Source organism: Camellia sinensis, chromosome 15 (genome assembly GCF_055761805.1).
Source record: "Camellia sinensis isolate YWXY chromosome 15, ASM5576180v1, whole genome shotgun sequence".
Lineage (NCBI taxonomy): Eukaryota > Viridiplantae > Streptophyta > Magnoliopsida > Ericales > Theaceae > Camellia > Camellia sinensis.
The window spans coordinates 141562447-141582995 of record NC_138975.1 but is presented as its reverse complement, the minus strand read 5'-3'; positions in this window follow the sequence as shown (position 1 = coordinate 141582995).

Below are 20549 nucleotides of genomic sequence, written 5' to 3'. Positions count from 1 at the left end.
CACACCCAAAACAACCAACCCATTCGCCAACACATCCAACACAACTCCACAAACCTCAACCAGCTAGGCTCGATCCCAAAGGGTCTTTACCCCATCATATATGCATTTATCCAAAGCCCTAGGGGTCCTAATTAGAAAGGGGCATCTTAAACCGTTAGAACAACGCCCACTACCCGATCCTCTCCCTCCTAAACATAACCTGACCGAATACTGTGCTTTTCACCAACAGCATGGTCATGACGCCGACTAGTGCTACAGGTTACGTCATGAGATTCAAGATCTCATTGACAATAAGGTGAGAGCGCCTCCGTAAAAACCCAACATCACTACAAATCCTCTCTCACCACATAACTAAGTCCCTCCACCCCAGCATATAAATCTCATCCACACACTGGCCATTCCTTATGACCCCAGTATATACATCACCCCTTCCCACCTACCTAAACCAGCGTTGTTCATCCCAGAAAACATGTACTTGTGCATGATGAACACATCTCCACTCTAACCCAAACTAGTGGAGGTGATAGTGGAAGATAAAGGGAGGTTAGCCTTGGTGGAGAATGTCAGTCCATTGCCTGAGGGCTCTAAGGACTCATCTAAAGGGATGTATGACCCATGCTGCTATGTTGTGCTAATTAATCAAGCTAAACCAGAAGTGGTGTTGCCGGCTGGGATGGAGGTCAGTGTAGTTCGTGAGGATGGCCCAAGTTAGGGATTAGATAATCTAGCCGACCTAGAGGAGGACATAGACAATTTGCAGTTCTTTGATAAGCAAGATCGGGGAGACGTGCATATTGATTGGTTTGATCTGAATATGTCGACAGACAATTCCGAGTGGCTTAGTGATGAACCTGACCAGGAGCAGGAAACTGAACCAAAATCTAAAGAAAAGGAATCAAGAGTAACTACAGTGACCGGAACGGCCAAAGACAAAGAGAAATTTTCGAAGAGGCCCGGTACTGAGAATTCAGCTCAAGAACTGGGCGTCGTGAGTACCGCAGATACCGAACAAGAAGCTACATTGAAGCAGTTTGTGCAAGAAAGAGACCAAGGGAACCAGAAGGCTGGAATGACTCAATGCCCTGAGAGGGATACTTCTAATAAAGGAATGCTTAGAATGGAACTGGACAATTGCATGTTGGTTGCCAGAGGAATATGGTGGATAGATAATGATCTGCATCTTGCCCACACCAATGAGGATTGGGGTGAGACCTTCCTAACAACACTTGGCATGTAGAAGAGGTCGACCATATGACAAGAAGTGGCCGATACTTCAAACCACCGCATCTAGACCAACCCGAGGCATCTGGAAAGGACAAAGAGGTAGAGAAACAGAAGGAAAAACAGTTAGAGGACGAGGCTGTGCTAAAATAGTTAAAGAAGATTCAAGTTGATATATTTATCTAGGGTCTGCTTATGGCTTCGCGAATGCACAGACAGACTATACTAACAGCGATGGATAAAGCTAAGTTATCCATCGACACCACCCGGAATAACTGGTGGGATTAGTCTTCCTAAGAGGCGCTGCTCTAACTTTGACCTTTTTAGACAAGGAATTATCGACAGAAGGCTCTACACACAACAAGCCTTTATACATATCCGTAGAGTGTCGAGAAAAATGGATACCAGTGGTATTGGTTAACACCGGGTCAGCAATCAACATCTGTCCTTGTCGTACGGCTTGTGCTATTGGTCTGAAATCGGCCGATTTTGTGTCTGCGGCCTAGGTGATTCGGGCATATGACAACACTAGCAGAGAGGTAATGGGCACAATACAAATTAGAGTTCAAGTTGGTCCGGCTCAGCAGGATATTAAGTTTCACGTCTTGGATGTGCCAGCTACTTTCAATCTATTACTCGAAAGGTCGTGTCTACACCTAGTAAAAGCCGTCTCCTCCACCCTTTAACAGATGCTGAAATACCCCCAAAGGAAAGTGGTAGCTATAGCCTTTAGGAATTCATCTATACATCCTCCGCAAGAGGTCACTTCACCTGTGCTGGAAATTGTGTATGGCGAACAGGATGTTTTCCTCTCTGGATTTACCTTGGCCAAGGCCCGGGTAGTACAAACCATCTTGGCGTCGGATGAGGGCCTATATGTCAGTGCTCAATCGATCTACTTCATGAACAAGCTCCAACACACACCAGGAATGGGTTTGGAAAGAAGTGGCTGGAAGGGCATTAAGAGATGGCAGGAAGAGCCAGAGCAAAGAAAAGCGGAAAGCGCTATGAACTTGTGCATAGACTGATCCCGGGAACCTTGAATGGTCATTTTGTTCGGGAAGGTAAAGACTTCCCATTCTGTGGTTTCCCTAAACCCTGGTTCAACTTTGAGAGGTAGCGGGTTCCTGGCTTTGAGATTTTCTTTAACTTGCAGCTGCAAGATAGTGATACAGAGGAATAAATTGAACTAACCGCTAAGGCTGCAAAGAGCACAGAAAGTGATTCCGACAACAACGAGTCTGAAATAAGAGCAACACTAGCATGTCTCATTTCGGATCCTCAGATCAACTTAGAGAGCTTGGGGGATAACCTAACCGCTTCTATGATTGGGGACCAATCGGGTGCAAACCCTTCTAGTAGCATCTTGGATGCATGTAACGCACCATCCCTCATTTGGCAGCTGGAGGAGGGTTACCTGTCTAGCGGTTCTAAGTCGGGTAGTGAACCAGAATCTGATTCCACAAAGTTTGTGGAGTCAGAATCAGATTCCAATTCTTCTGAGTCTGAGTCCGAGTCCGGTATTCCTGGGGTTGATAATCCGGATGCCAAGGCTTTGTCCAGGTCATCATTTTCTTTTTCTTTTGAGTCAGTTGTAACTGAGGAATTGGATGAGCTGGACCTTTTGAATGAGAATGCCACTACAGATTCTGAGTATTTCTCTGTACTTCTTGTTTATTGCATTGATCATGATTTTCAAAATTTTGATGAAAACGATGAGGAAGGAATTCCTTTAGTTTTGAAAATTTTGATTAATTGGGAGGAGGAAAGGTTTGCAAAACCCCTCGCTGATGAAATCATTACTATTAATGTGGGTACTGAGAAGGACCCGCGTCTAGTCCAGATCGAGTCCACGCTGTGTTCGGAGGAGCGCGAGCACTTAGTCGCTTTATTAAAAGATTTCAAAGATGTTTTTGCGTGGTCCTATGAAGACATGCCTGGAATCAATCATGAGATTGTACAGCATCAGATCCCTCTTAACCCCGAGGCCCGACCCATCAAACAGAAGTTGCGGAGAATACGCTCGGATTGGGCTTTGAAAATTAAAAAGGAGATCACCAAGCAAATTGATGCGGGGTTCTTGCTAGTATCTGAGTATCTGACTTGGTTAGCCAATATTGACGCAGTGCCAAAGAAAGACGGCAAAATTCGGGTGTGTGGACTTCAAGGATCTGAACAAAAACAGTCTAAAGGACGATTTTCCTCTATCACACATTGATGAATTGGTGGACTTCACTGCAGGCCATGTATTGCTCTCCTTCATGGATGGATTTTCCGAGTATAACTAGATTCAGATGGCACCCGAAGATAGAGAGAAAATTACTTTCACTACGCTATAGGGAACCTACTGTTATCGGGAGATGCCGTTTGGGCTGAAGAATGTCGAGCTACCTATTAATGGGTTGCAACCACAATTCTACATGATATGATCCATAAAGAGGTCGAGGTGTACATAGACGACATGATAGTTAAGTCCAAGGAAAGAGAGGGCCACTTCACCACCTTGAAGAAATTCTTTCAACAGATCAGAGAATACAGACTAAGGTTGAATCCACAGAAGTGTACTTTCGGTGTAACAGCAAGGAAAATGCTAGGTTTCTTGATTACACAGAGAGGCATTGAGGTAGATCCGTCTAAAATCAAGGCCATCCTAGAAATGTCACCACTAAGGACTGAAAAGGAGGTACGAGACTTTCTGGGTAAAGTGCAATTCATAAGACGATTTATTTCAAAATTAACCTTGACTTGTGAACCATTATTTGGTCTCCTATAGAAAGGGAACAAATTCCGATGGGATGACTGATGCCAATTCGCTTTTGAGCAAATCAAGCAATACCTCCAGAATCTGCCTGTGTTGTCGCCGCCAAAGTCAAGAGAGCCTTTGATTTTGTATCTGTCAGTAACGGACACAACGATAGGCTACATGCTTGCTCAGGAATCTGAGGATAGGATGGAGAAAGTCATCTATTACCTGAGCAAGAAAATGCTAGATTACGAGACCCGCTACACTCTGCTAGAGAAAGCTTGTTTAGCCTTAGTATGGGCTACCAAGAAGTTGAGACACTACTTGTTAGCTCACTCCGTAATCCTGGTTTTGAGATTAGATCCCATCAAATATCTCTTTGAGAAACCAGCGTTTACGGGTAGGCTAGCTCGTTGGTTACACCTTCTTTCCAAATTTGATCTGAAGTATGTTACTCGCAAGTCTGTCAAAGGGAGATCGAAGCTGAGTTCCTAGCAGATCACCCAGTGGAAGGGGATGAAGCGGTAGAATACCTGTTCCCAGATGAAGCCATTCTGCAAGTCGAGGAAGAGATCTGGACAATGTACTTTGACGGAGCATTTAATCAATATGGGTATGGGATAGGTGTGTTGCTGATAGCACCCGACAATTCTCACATACCCCTAGCCTTCAAACTCTGGTTCAAGGTATCTAATAACGAAGCAGAATATGAGGCGTGTATCGTTGGTTTGGAAGCTGCCCTGGAACTAGGGGTAAAAAGGTTGGACGTCATTAGGGACCCAAACCTAGTTATGTCTCAAGCAAAGGGAGACTGGAAGGTCAAAGAAGAAAAGATAAAGATCTATCACCAGACCCTGGATGTTCTGATTCCTAGGTTTGAGAAGCTGACCTTCACGCATCTACTAAGAGAGAACAACAGGTTCGCAGACACCTTATCAACTCTATCTTCCATGATAAACATCCCATTTGGAGTTCGAATGAGTCCGATCATTATTAAGCAGAGATATACGCCGACCTACGAGTCTATCACCGCAATAAATGAAGTGCAAGATCAAAACCCTTGGTTTTATGATATCTGGAACTTCTTGGAAAAGGAGGTTTATCCACCATGGGCAAATGCCAAAGATAAGAGGACAATGCGGCGAATGGCCATTCAATTTATCATCTGAGAAGGTAAATTGTACAAGAGGGGTGTTATCTGGGAATGCACAAGTTGTGTGTCAACGCAGAAGAATCAAAGCGCCTAATGGAGGCCATCAATAGGGGAGAGTGTGGAGTGCACATGAATGGAGTAATGTTAGCCCGGAAGATTCTCAAGCAAGGTTATTATTGGTCTACTATGGAGGAGGATTGTATCGATTTTGTTCGGCGATGCCACAACTGCCAAATTCATGCCAATCGCATGAATATTCTGCCGTCGAAGCTGTATAACATGACTTTACCATGGCCTTTCTCAGTCTGGGAAATTGACATCATTGGCGCAGTCACACCAAAAAGGTCAAATGGGCATGAATACATTCTAGTGGCAATTGCTTACTTCGCAAAGTGGGTGGAAGCTGAGTCTTATGCAGTGTTGAAGGCAGCGCATGTGGCTAAGTTCACCCGAAACATCATTTGTCGTTATAGAGGCCCAAACGAGATTATCTCAAATAATGGCTCTCATTTCAAGAAAAAAGTGATCGACTTGTTAGAGAAATGCAACGTGGCTTTTCATAAATTATCCACATACCGGTCACAAACCAACGGAGCTGTTGAGGCCACCAACAAGAACATCAAGCATATTCTGTAGAAGATGGTTAAGACCTACAGAGACTGGCCAGACAAATTGCCATTTGCACTCTGGGGTTATAGGACTTCAATTCGGACATCTACTGGGGCAACTCCTTACTCTCTTTTTTATAGGATGGAAGCTATTCTGCCAATCAAAATAGAAGTTTCGTCGCTGCGGGTTATGGCTGAATGTCATATAGCAGAGGCAGACTGGCAGGAGAGCAGGTTCAAAGAACTGATGCTGTTTGATGAGAGAAGGCTAAAAGCACTGTACCATGTTCAGGGTTATCAACGCAGGATTGCCAGGGCTTTTAACAAGAAGGTTAAGTCCAGGAATCTCAAAGAAGGGGATTTGGTGTTGAAAGACAACCAAGCTCCCATCCATGACCCCAGGGGCAAGTTCAGACGCAATTGGACTGGTTCTTATATCATCAAAACTATCTGGTCAGGTGAAACTATTATTCTCATGGACTTGGGTAGCCTAGAATTTTCCCAACCGATCATCATGGACAAGTTGAAGAAATACTATTCCTGAGAGCCTCGCTAGGCTGAAAACCTAGAAGGGCGACCTAGGCAAAAATTAAACCATAAAAAAATTGGAAATAAAGAAAAACTGAGCTCGCAAGGTTGAAAACCCTAAAATGCGGCCTTGGCAAAAGTTAGAGCGCAAAAGGAGAGCGTTAATACTCAAGTAAACCAAAACTGAACTACGAAAGGCCTGATTCACATCTTTGGAATACGTAGGCAACTTCATTCTGAAGTTCGGCCGTAAACACCTCCAACTCAACTGTCCTGGCCATGTGTTTGATCAAGTTATCCTTGTCTGTTCTTTATCTGGATGTTCGGTTGTGATCCTCTTTGAAATCTGGTTACAGTGCTAAGCAGTATTATTCAGTCAAGGGGCAATTTGTGATCTTCAGATTCGGGATTGTACATCTTGAGAATTGATTCTGCGCGTGTCAAGTTGTGATCCTTATCGAAAATGGTTTTGAAAAGTTTTGATAAAAGTTTATTTTTGCTCAAATTTTACCTTTTACAACTTAGATCATTTTCGGACCAAAAGGAAAATTTTCAGTGCTCACAACTTTAATTTCATTGATTTCAATACAAAGTTCTCCAACTCTCGATACAAATCAAAGTTGCTTTCATTACATGCATAAAACTTGAAAAGTAAAGATCAAAGCAATAAATTAAGGGCATAGATGAGTCAAGTGTTCTTGCATCCCCCGTTTGTGCTTGTGGAAGCCTCTGATGCCAAAGTGGGCCCAGATTGTGCCTTATCTTTAAGCCAAGTTAGGCACTCATCAGAAAGTACGCAGCTGAAACTAGAGGCAGGGGCCAGAAGCTCTCTCGTCCTCCAAACAGTGAGGTACCTAGCCAAATGTGAACATCGAACAGGGAATAAAATCGGGTATTCTACCCCCTCCTCTGGGCAAGTCTGATCATGTCCAAATTGATGCCTGAACCAGAATGGAAAGTAAAATGCACAGTGTCAGGCCAATTAACTCAATGCTAGGTTGTCGAGCCATGTTGTAGCTCATTTCGGTCAAATTGAGCTGGGGGCTACGCCAAGCAATATCAGCAGCTGACCTATTGCACATCTAGTGGCACCACCATTCTTTATTTAGAAAATCAACTAGCTATTGGCGGAAAAAGTATGCTCGGGCTGAGTATGCGGGGCAAAAGTCCACTACCTTCAACTTGTCCATAAGCCATATCTGGGGAGGGATGAAAGAAAAGAGAGATTAAAGAAAAGAGAGGTGTATGTTGAGAGAAAATTAAGAAAAGGGCTTTGAGATAAAAACAGAGCATGAATGCTGAGTGATGTGAGAAACACATATAAGAAAGGGTGGGAAACATTACCTGAAGAAGTAGTGGACTTCTAGTGAATTTGCTTGTCTCTCGCCGATGAAAGGCGTCTAAGCCCATCAAAGTCTTGGCCAATGCCAAACTAATGCAACTTTTGCCCTCCTTCAAACCTTGGGCTACTTTGACTAATCGAATGCTAGACCCGCCTAAACTAGGAGGAAATGTGCTAGCATGCACAAACAAAAGGCGTGTTATCGAAAACCCCGCCAAAGAAGGTCACCTCGGTCACCAGCGTCAAAAAATCGATGGATCAAACTGGGAATGTCCAACTCTCTATTGTGAACCAAGGAACAGACCTCGTGTAGAGTAAGCCTGCACATTCGTCCCAAAGCTTGGATGTGACCAAAACGGGGCTAAGGTATGATTTACTAGTCACGTTGGGATTCCATTAGCACTTGAAATTCTTCAATTGTCGGGCATAGCTCTTGTCCCCCGAAGCTAAAGACGTGTGTAATCGGGCTCCAACATCTAGTCACGGCATGTAGGAACGGAAAACAAAGCAGGGAACGACTTAGCGAGAAAAGTGCGTTTATGCCAAAACCCTAGAAATTCAGCTTTTTCGAGCCATCTAAAGTTGCAATCCAATTCGAGAGTTTTTCAGCAAAGCCTTGGCTCCATTTAGTGAAGAATTTGTAGCTAAAATGAAGAAATCACAAAGCTCAACCTTTTGTAGAAGATAAGGCAGTGAGTGGAAGGCAAGTGGTAACAAACTAGAGGTTTCTCACATTGATGGCCGACAATCCTTTTGACAAGCTTATCATCCACCCATGTGTTGAGAATCCTGAAAACATGTGTTTTGTCCTGTTCTTTATTCATTTTAAGGTCTTGTTTTGAGTCCTTTTAGTTCTAGCAAGTTTGTTGAGTTGTATTTGAGTTGTTTTGTTTTGTTTATCGAGTTGTGTTGTTGTGTATCAAGTTGTTTTGTTTTTTATCAAGTTGATGCTATTTTGATTATCGAGTTGTATTACTTTGTTTGTTAGTTGTTGGTCAGTTCATTATCTGATTAAAAACGTCATGCCAATACAAGTGTTCGGTTTTCATTATCAAGATCAATCTCGTTTTCATGCAATACGGTACTCATGATGCAAAATACGACACTTTTTCATATGAAAATTGGCTTTCATTTCCGATCATGGTTGTTTTTACAAAAGTGCAATACAAGTTTTCAAAGCAAATAAAACCTGTCTGAAACTGTATAATGTGCTAACACTACTAACAAAAGAAAGTAAGCAAAAATACAGAAAATCAGTGCCAGCCATCTCAGGCTCGAGAGGCCCTCTTCGTCCTCTTCTTGGGTGGGGACTTAGAGTTGTGTCCATCTGCATCGCTGTCTAAACCAGATGCCGAACCGGAACTAGAATCATCGCTGCTCTCTACCTTAGAACCTGGCTCAGCATCACCTTCACTCTTAGATCTAGAGTCTCCATCATCTCCACTCTCAAAGGACTCAGACTGTGGACTTCCTACCTCCTCGGAGCCATTTGTCTTGGCATCATCATTGCTCAAAATGGGCTTTGAATGACCACTCTCATCTCGGGTGCCCTTGGCTTTGCCTCGACTATGTGTTGGAGCCAGTCTCCCTCTCCCTCCTACTGTTGAATGAGGTACTGCTGGTCTTGGTGCTACTCCCGTTAGTGCGCTTGGTATGTCTAGAATCTGTAAAGGACAGTTGTCAATATATTAATTTTAGTGTTTGTATCAGATATAAGCATGGTATGTAGCATGAGTGTAGGCAGAAGTCAAATACAATTTGCGAGTACAGTATACGAATGTAGTATTTGAGTGCAATGTATCAGATGTAGTGTATCAGATCACTGTAATGTGGAACAGATTACAATTGAAATGCTAGTGTATCAGCAGAAAGATTGATTGCATAAAGTGTAAAATGAAGAAAGTTGCTTAAATACCATAGAGACTGAGCAGGCTCATGCTTCTCTACACCATCCCCATTAGGGAAGCTGCCAGCTCGAGAGCGTCCCGGGTGTACTCTATAGATGCTTGCAAGTGCATTGAGGTGATCAGTGTACTATAAACATAACTGAAATGAAATATGGCATACAAAAATGTAAATTGTGGTACATACTGGAGTCGGGCCTCAAACCCCGACAAGCTCGTGCCAGGCCGGTGCAGGCTCGATAGGGATCTGGTAAGCCTCCCCAGTATGCCGCCAACATGTAAGTGTGGAGGGAAGCTCTGGCCAACTAGTCATCTGCCTCGCCTGAGAAGCCCCTTTCTCGCGGACCCTAGTGGCCCTAGTTGCTCTAGGCGCCGCCCTCGTAGCGGGAGCTCTCGCTCCCTCACCCCCACGAACACTGGTCAGAGGTGGCATAAGGTATGTCTAAATGAAGACCGTATAATCACCCTCGACTCAAAAGTAGTCTACCTCTAAGCCCACCATGAACTGAATGACCTCTTCAGTAAATAGGCTATCTGCTGACCTCATGGAATCTGGCGGTGCCATGGGTATGATCGGAGCAGCCCATCCAAGCTAAGCAAACTGGGCCCTCGAGTAGAATGCGATAATGAGAAATGCCCCAAGCCACATTATATTGGCCCTGAACCCTTGTCGACATCGTGGACCTTGGCTGCTACGTAATCTACAAGTAGAAGGGGAACAGATTACTAGCCATTGTCAGTGGCTAATATGTGAATCAGAACAGTTGTAAGACAAAAATTACTGTGTTTTGGGTTACCTCATGAGCAACTACCATGTCAAAGTAGTGCTTGAAGAATGAGAAGGACTCGTGGGTCTTACGTGGAACCGACCGTCATATCTCTGTGAATAAGAGACTGTCAATGGAAGCTCCACTACAGGCTCTAGGGCCAGAGTTGCAAAATAAGCATACACCCATACTTGCAAGGAAAGTGCAGTGATATGTGATCAACAATGAATTTGAACAGATGCAGAAAATGCAAAGCAGAAAGCATGAATTTTAATAGATATAGAAAGTGCAAAGTGGAAAGCACATGTGTTGAACAGATACAAATCAGGACATGCTTAACAGAAAGTGTAAAGTGCAAAGAGGGAACTGAGATGTGTACCTCCTAGGCTCGGCCAGTAGCCTCTGATCAAATCTCCTCTCAGGCGGGAGGTCGAGCTCATATAGCCGTATAGAACGGTGAGGCCAGCTCTACCCCAATCATAAGAACTCACCTGAGAAAGGGTCACCAATACGCTCAGCAGGTATAATCCTACGGTGTTTGCCCTATTCGCAATCAGGGTGGTACTGAGAAGGAACATTAGAAAACCCCGAGCGTACTGCTCTTCCTCAACTGTCTCTAGCTCAGTCCCCTAGAACTGCTCCGTGAACCAACTTTATCTAACCATGCCTGGCCGATACAAAGGTGGGTGCACCCCCAATAGCTCGATCCAAGCCTAAGCCGATGATCATGGCAAAGTCATAGGGAGTCATCGTCATCTCCCTAGCTGTGGAGAAGTGGAGAGAGTTGGTGGTATCCCATCATCTCTCCACAAGGGCCCTCAGAAGAGGACAGCTAGCTATGACTCTCATCAGGCCAAAGCCAGCCCTGTCGACGATATGGCATACTTCTGCAGAGAGCTCGTCATACCAGTCCCGTGCAATCGTAGCACCGTAGCCCTTGAAGGCGTGGGACTCACCCTGTAGCAAAAAATAGATACAAACAGATCAGGTAGAGATGAATCAGATAAAGTAGTTATGAAAGTACAGTTAGATGAAAGACAGTGCAAGAAATGCAACTTAAATACGGCGGGTAGAGTTCATACCTCAACGGCAACGGCTGAAAGATGCAAGGTTGGCTCTCTTAGTAGGAGATCCTCCTGTGCACCGGGAGCAAAATTAGTAAAGCGTCTAATACCTCTGGCAGGCAGGATGTGTGTCTGGGGGTGGTATCTCGCTAGATCGAAGGGTTATACCCTCAGTGGTAATGGCTCTGGCTCGTCCTCAGAATCAAACTCTGCCTCGAACTCTGCCTTTGGAGGAGCTCCATCATACGGTATATCGTCTGCCATCTAGAATATGGGTGAAGAGTCGATAAAAAGTAAAGAAAATGGAAAAAGTAGGGTAAACTTGGAAAAAGTTAAACCCTAGGAGAGAGAAAATGGGACGAAAAGTCAAAGTTGGAAAAAGTGCACAGAACTCGAGTGAAACTCGAGGGGAACAAGCCTTAAGTGGTGAAAATGAAGAAAAAAGCACCGAAATCAAATTTCAATCGGTTCAAAATGAAGGAGACAAAAAGGAATTAGCGAATCAACTTCGCGTGGGACGTTGGAAAATGCATAGAAAGTGCGGATCTAGAGAGAAGAAAAGTCTAGAGAGAGAGAGGGTGAAATTTCATACACGAGGGTGTGTGCAAATGAGTCCCCATGGCCTTTACTTAACGACTCATGGTGAAAAGGCCAAAAAGGGCCTGATCTGCCATCAGTCGCTGACAGGCCCCATTGGTGGCCGACAATCTTCAAGGGTGGTAGACAGGTGGTCGACACTATCTTCTGGCAGTCGTCCAATGCTCAATGCTCCTACCTTGAATCTTGATGTTGTTTTTGTCCCTGTTTCCCGAGAGGTGCAAGGAAAGGTCACTGTTGAGTTCTGTGGAAGCTCGAAACCATGTTTTCGGTGATCGTCGTTCGTCACTTGTTGAACGAGGTGTATCCTTTTTGTATATCGCAACTTTTCGAGAGGTAAATCGGAAAGTTGTTACTGAACTTGTTTCGATAGAATACGCTCTTCTTCTTGCATAGACTATGCGTCTCTTCATTATGTATGTAGAACGTGCATTTCACACATGTTGTTAATCGTGCATAGAATATGCATTTGGTATTTAGCATAGAACATGCTGTTAATCGTGCATAGGACATGCATTTTGTACTTTGCATAGAACATGCTGTCAATCGTGCATAGGACATGCATTTGGTACTTGGCGTTGAATATGCCTTCATGTAGCGTTTTGCCTCGATTGTTTTCTTTACATAGAACATGCATTCTTACTGTATCGCATTTGTTGAGTTTTATACAGGCACAATATTGTATATATGGTTCATTCAAGAAAGCAAACGATATTGTATGTATGGTTCACTCAGAGGAGTTCCCGATAATATCATTTGTGCCCTTCGAAATGCATTTATTCACTTTCTCCTCTTACGTGAGACACATTTGGACATATTCACTTTCTTCTCTCGCATGAGACGCGTTTGGATGTATTCACTTTATCCTCTTGTGTGAGACGTGTTTGGACGTATTCATTTTCTCCTCTCGTGTGAGATGCATTTGGACGTATTCACTTTATCCTCTCGCGTGAGACACATTTGGATTTATTCACTTTCTCTTCTCGCGTGAGACGCGTTTGGACGTATTCACTTTCTTCTCTCGCGTGAGATGCGTTCAGACGTATTCACTTTATCCTCTCGTGTGAGACGCGTTCGGATTTATTCACTTTCTCCTCTCGCGTGAGACGCGTTTGGACGTATTCACTTTCTCATCTCTCATGAGACGTGTTTGGACGTATTCACTTTATCCTCTTGCGTGAGACGCGTTTGGGTTTATTCACTTTCTCCACTCACATGAGACGCGTTTGGACGTATTCACTTTATCCTCTCGTGTGAGGCGCATTTGGATTTATTCACTTTCTCCTCTCACGTGAGACACGTTTGTACGCATCCACTTTATCTTCTCGCGTGAGACGCGTTTGGATTTATTCACTTTTTCCTCTTGCGTGAGACGCGTTTGGATTTATTCACTTTTTCCTCTCGCGTGAGACGTGTTTGAATTTGTTCAACTTTCTCCTATCGTGCGAGACGCGTTAGGATTGTTTGCTTTAGTTAAAAAACATTTGGGTGCGCCCGATGTTTACATTGCTTTCCCTCCGCTCACGTGCAACGCGTTAGGATCTCGGTTGAAACCTTGGGTGTGCCTGATGGTTATGTTGTTTTTCACCTTTCTTGCACGTCGCGTAATTAAGCTTGCATAATTTTCTTACATCCTTTATGCATGAAATGTGGTTTGGCTCATGACTCCCACACGTGGCGTGTTTATTTACTTATTTCTTTTCATGTTTGGGATGTTGTACCTTGTTTCAGTTTGTTTGAATGTGGCATTTTCATTGCATTGCATTTGCATTTAAATGTTTCATTACAGTCTCATTGCATGATCATAAGTTATGTTCTTGCACTATACATATCACTTGCATCTTGCCCCAGAACTACGCTGGTTTGATTCCTTGCAAAGGGATACGTAGGCAGCTTGCGGGCGCTACCTTTTGTTTTCTATCTTTGTTTGTTTGTCCAAGTTTTCGGTCTTGTCAAAAATGGGTCGTCTCTAGGCTTTGACATTCACTTCCGTCATTTCATGACTTTCGAGTTCTGTCAAAGAGGGGCAATTGTTTTTGACCGACCTCAAGACTTAGACATCATCATTTGTGCATTCGATGATTGCAATTGCATTTGTTCGCTTTGAGTGCCCCAAGTCCTCGGTGGAACATCCTGTCTTTGAGCCTTTAAAGCTTGTCCATTTTGTGCTTTGTTTTGGACCAAAAGCTTGGTGTTTCAAGTCTGAAACTTTTGGTGACCTGTCGGCTGCCGCCATAGGCTGTCAGCCATGGCTCATGGTTGTCGGCCATTGGTGTGGCCGGTCGGCTACCAGTGGTGGCGGTCGGCTACCAGTGGTGGCCGACGGCCACCAGTGTCTTTTTCCAAATATTTGTTGACAATTGTGCCAGTTGTTAGCACATTGAGCTGCATCTCCCTACACGTGCATGGTAGGATGGTTCTAAGCTCAAGGCTTGTTTCTCTATATATAGGGGGGTTCCTCTCCCATTTTGGAGGGTTAGCAATTTTGGAACAAAATTCTCTCTCCCTCTCTACATTTCTTTCTCTCTCTAGCAATTTTGTGCATAGTTGCTTGGATACACTCCACTTTTGTCTATCAATCCTTAACAAAAGTTGCTAGTCTTTGGGCTAAGGTAGCTTGCGACTTGTTTTGAGCTCTAGGAGGAGGATTTGGCTTGGATTGTTGGCCAAATTGTGTCTTGGCTTCAGGAGGTATAACGCTTGCTTTGTTAGCTTGTTTTAGATACTTGCTTTGCTATCTTCTTCTATTGTTTTTGGGCTGTCTTGGGGCTGGTTTTGAACTGCAAAAAACTTTGTTTTTGTGGCCTAAAAGTGTTGGTTTGAGGCCATTTTCAGTTAGGGGGTGGTTTACCCTTCTTACTTCTTTGTTTGTAAAGCTTTTGTACATTTGTTCACCACTTTCAAACCAACTTTTTTGGGCCTTTTAACCACTGAATTTCAAAGGTTTTTTAGTGGCAAAAAACTTATTTTGAAGTCCAAAATTGGAGGGGTTAGCCTCCTCTCCTTGTGTCTTATTTGCATGCTTAGTTAGCCCCAAGTATTAGCTTAATGTTTTAGCTTTTTGTGGCTCAAGTCAAGCATGTTTTGAACTCTGTTTTGAGTTGTTTTGCCACTGCTTTGGCTGTTGGTACTTTTTAATCTTGTTTGGTATAGTTGTAGTGTAAGTCCTTTCACTAGCTTGGTGTTTTAAGGCTTTAACCACCATTGGTTTGAGTTGACTGTATGTTTTAGTATTTTTTCTCACCTAATTCCAGCACTTATAATCTCTGCAATCTCCCTCATTTCTTCACATTTTCATTTGCTTTGAGGGTTGTTTTAACCTTAAGGTTGTTTAAGCTTGAGGTTGAGGCTCATGCTTAATGGTTTAATCCTCCTTTGAGGGTTAATTACCAACGGCATGAAGCTTCTCTCATGCCTTAAACTATCCCTTGGTTGACATTTCTTTCATCTTAGAAGGCACTCACCAATGGACAAATTGATTAATGAATGATTTGGTAACTAAAATGTGTAAACAAAATTGGCAAGTAAAAGTGGCAAGATAAACATCTCTTTGTGTTGCATTGCTTGTGCTCAAATCGGACGTTAATTTGAACACAAGAAAAATGGGACATTTCATGGTCAAAAGTGATGAAATGTGCCATTTTCTTAGGTCTCTAATGCCCTTGATCATGCATGATAGGGTGATGGTCATTTTGGTCTCATTTTTGCATTTATTAAACTTGCACAATTGGTTTCACTAGCCATCATGCAATGAAATTGCTTGATTGATGGTTTATGAATCAAATTTTGTCCCTCCTTTGATTTCCCCATGAAAAGGAGAGGCAAAGTGTGCAAATAACCCTTGAGAAATACACTGTTTTGCTCTGTTTGCTCTCTGTTGCAGCAAGGAAGTCCAGGTTATCAATGGCTGACAGCCACCACTAGTAGCCGACCAACCCCTTGTCAGCCATTAGTGAAATTTGCACAGTGTGTTAGTAAGGTGGAGCAGAGGTATTCTGGAAGTGGACAGCATTGTCAGTGTTCAAATGTGCAAAACAGAGGCTTGCAGCAGCAAAACAATGGCTTTTCAGGTAGAAATAGAGCACATGCATGAGCCTCCCTTGCATTCCAAGCTTATTTAACATTTAAATATCTAGCTTAAATATGTGTTGTAATTAATTAGTTATAGCAAATTAAGAGTTGTAATTAATTAGTTAGCTTAACTAGTTATTCGATTTCGTTTTGTAATTAGTTAACTAGAATAGTTAATTAATTTGAGTTTTGTAATAATTAATTAGCTTAATTAGTGTAACTAGTTGGTTAGCTTATTCATTCGGAACCCCCTTCGTAAGGGCGTAATATTGTAATAAGTGTGCCCGCGTGCGTGTATGTCTTCCAACGTCACGTCTTTCTCCCTTTTGTTTAATCGCTTTTGATGGTTAGATTAGAGACATATTTCAACTTAGCATATCGCATGCTTGCATCCATTCATCTTGTATTGCATGTACCGAGGCTCGGCGCATCATTCAAACTGCATTGCCATTTCAATAATTCTTTGAATACATGTTTAATCGCATGTTATTTAAATTGATTCATATGCCATATTAGTAGCCGAGCCTAGTAATTGCATTATTGCATGTGTCACATTAGGCATCTTGTATAGTTAGGAATCATGCATAGTTTTCTAACTCATATCTTCTTAGCTTGGAGTACTAGGTGATTTTTTATCCTTTAGCATACTTGCATAAGTGTGAATGTTGCCATGTTTCGCATGCTTTCCATGAGACTATGTGCTTAAATGCTAAACTGCTTGAATGCCTGTGGATGAAGGCTTGTTGTTTGAATTGGAACGATTCAATAAATGTGCGTTTTAAGCCCACTTTGTTGAGTGGCAAATCATGTTTTAAGCCCACTATGTTTGGTGGCAAATCCGCAATCTTTAAGCCCACTTGAGATGGCAAATTCAAATCATTTTCGCAAACAAACATAAGTTGAATTGTTCCAAATCGAGCAAACTAGTCTATACTTGCTTGTGCACATCACATAGTAAAGCTAGCCTATTAATCAGAATAAGAACACATAATGTTTATAAAACATCATATCATGATTAGTAGAGGCCGATCTTCGATTCGGCGAGCGAGGGTACTCAATTTATGGCCTTCCCCTCTCGTACCTAAGTTCCCGAGCTAAGACAACTTTGGTGATGACGGACACATGGCCTTTGGCACAAGTCATAGGTTTCCTAAATTTTTCCAAAATAAAATATTTAGGTGGCGACTCTATATCTAACAAAGTAGTCCAATTTTGGCATTTTGATTCAAAATCAGTTTTCCAAAACGATTTGTTGGATTTGGACTCTTTGGTGTTTATCAGTTTCACATTGCACTTGTGAGATTAGATTCAGAACCGCGAGAGTCCGAACTGTAGAGCTTCTTTCGGAGCTTCTGAAAGGGGGCGCGAAAAAGGTGAACTACAGTTTTGAGCTTCAAACCACTCAGAGAAGAGCTGGGTAGGCCATTTTTGATTGGCCGGCCGTCCCTTTTCATGGTTGGCCGACCATGTTCGGTGACAGCAGATATTTTGAGATAGCCAACCAGTCCCATGTGCATATCTTGCACCAACTGTCTCTTTCTTGATATTTTCGACGTGAGATGGTATTTTTCTATAAATACAAGCCCTCCTTCTTGGTTTGGGGTTAAAAAATTTTGGCCAAAAGTAAAACTTGTCCAACACACTTCCCTCTTCTCTTGCAATTTACATACACCTTACAAGCTAGAACTTGGGACCGTTTGCTGAGACTTGTGAAGATAATTTTAGCCTCTTGAGATTGTTCAACTTGTGGTTTGTGAACTAAAAGCTCTTCCTCTCTTTAAAGGGGCAATCCTTGAGCTTTTGTACTATCTTTTCTCTTTTTTTTCTTTGCTTTTTCATACTATTTTTAGAGTGTTTTGAGGCCTAAAGTACGTGATTTTTAGTCACAAAAAAGATGAGGGGTTAGTTACCCTTCCTTAGGCTTGTTGGTTGGTTGAAACCCTTTGGCTTTATCCCATTTTTGCTCATTTCTTCCACCTCCAAAACCTAATTTTCAGCACTATTTTTGTGCAGTTTCAGAGCCTTTTAGTGTGTTAAATTATGCTTTAAATACTATAGATGTGTTGTTGTAAGTCCTCATGGATATAGCTTTCAATCCATCTAAGTTGATAGTCTTTTCTTTCACTCTTTTTTATAGCTTTCATACATGTTCATACCATTGTAATCATCCACTTTCCATTAGCACTCTGCAATCTCCCTCATTTCTTTGCTTCTTTGATTAAGAGTTGTACCAAATGAAAGGTTATTGCTCAAAGCATAAGAAAGAGACCTCTCGTGCTAAATGGTTTAATCTCTTCGAAGGTTCATTACCAAGGCATTACATCTCTCTTATACTAAGCATGATCTCTCGTTCAATACTTCTCTTTATCGTCGGTGTATTCCTTCTAAGGGACTAACTTTCTAGTTAGACCCTTGGAAATCACAAAGGAAAGTGCCATTATATCTTATTATCAAGTTTGGATTTGGAGTCATTATCTCTCATTTTGGTTTGATTAGTCATTATTCCTCTCTTTGAGTTTGACTAGTCATTATCGCTCATTTTGGGTTTGACTTAGAATTCATTATCACTTGTAAATGAGTTTGATTCTAACTTTGTAATTTTCCCCATAGAAAAGGGCTTGAAAAGCTCATTTCTCGGGTTAAGTCGTGCTTACTATTCTTTATTGCTTTGGATTTAGTGGACGTAATCATCACCTTTGGACAAAACTGAAGAAAATATAAGAAATGGAAAGGTAATGTAAAAAGGGCTAATAAATTGGAGTAAAAAAGGTAATAAAATTAGATTAGGCGCAATCAGACATTATATTGAACCTAATGCGTCTTGAATCATTGCATACTTTGGTGATGTTTAATGATTCATGAAGCAATGTCTACCCCTTTCCTTGAGGTAACTCCATGATAGGGATGAGGTATTGCCTATCTTTTGTTTAAATTATTGATCTCTTGTCCTATTGTTTCTAAGATCATCATGCAACAAAGTTGCGACAATTGATGATTTGAGAAACAAATCTACTCCTCCCTTGATCATCTTCATGATAGGGAAGGGCAGAGAGGATAAACATCTCCTGAAGATACTCTATTTATGCTCTGTTTTAGCTATATGGCAATAGGGCATCCTCCAAAAATAGTGGCCGGCCGACCATCATTCTGGACGGCCGACCACTTTTCAAGGCCGACTGGCTACCTATTTTGTACAGCCAGTGGCATTTTTACAATAGAACAGAGCAGAATCTGAGGTCAAAACAAAATAATTTTCTAACTGCAAACAAAGCAGATTCTGGTAGCAAACCAAGAGGTTTCCGGGAGGATATTCCTGGTTGTGAGCATTGGGCTCCTCGCCTCCCGTTCATGTCCATTAAATTAGCGCTTTAATATTTGTATGTTGTAATTAATTACTTGATTTACCTTTTATTTGGACTTGTAATAGATAATTATATGGTTTAGTTTATTCATTTGAGTTTGTAATAATTAGTTTAATTAGGACAATCATTTAGACTGTCTTATGCAAGCGCAAACTTGGAAAATTTTGTATGTCTTCCAACCCGAATTTCTTTATCCCTTTTATTTATATGCTTACCGTGGTAGCATCATTTTTTTCGTTTCATATCATTGCCATGATTAATATCCATTTTTGTATGCATTAGATTCGGTTCATCATTCTAAACATTGTTGTCATTTTCTACTTACTTGAATACGTGCATTACCGCATGCTTTGAGTTGATCCATAAGACATGTTAAATAAACCAAACCTAGTAATCGCATTTTGTATGTGTTGCATTAGTCATTTGCATATTTAGGAACATGCATTTTTCTAATTATTTTATTTTCTTGGCTTGCCTCGGAGTACTAGGTGTGCATTTTTTTCTTTCACATATTGCATATGTGTTTGTGTTTCCATATCAAGCATATTACCATGAGGCTAAGTGCTTATTTGATATACCTCTTTGAATGTCTGTGGATGAAGGCTATTTCGCTTAAGTTAAAATGATTTTGATAAATGTGCGTATGAGCTCACTTTTTCAAGTAACACATATTCAAAACTTTTTTCACACAAACATGAAATCAAAGCGTTCCAAAATGGGTGACTGTAGACACCCCATTTTTGACTGCCTTTAAGACTTGGACACTACTGATGGTTTACTTGGTGGTGAAAGGGGTGTAGGGCAAAAGTTCGATTTCTTCGACAAGATGAGAGTCAAATCCTAACCTCACACCCCATTTTGGACCAAAGCTATTTTGAATGGTTTTTAGACCTTAAAACCCTCTCTTTCAAAACCTTTTTGAAAATAAAGTTCCTACGATGTTCCGACGCTCGCATTTTGTTAAATGTTGCATTTTTCGGCAAACCGAGTAAGGACAATGTGGAAATAAATGAAAGAGAGATGAAATATTTCAAAAATTCCTTGTTTAGGGGTTTGGGGTTGAATAAAAGAGGAGAAGAGAGAGGAAACCCAGTCGGGGAAGGAGTTGGGCATGAATCTTTAAGAAAGAGACGAGAAGTCCTTGCCAAATCAGGCCTATCCTTTTGAATACTTGGATTCCAGCTATGAG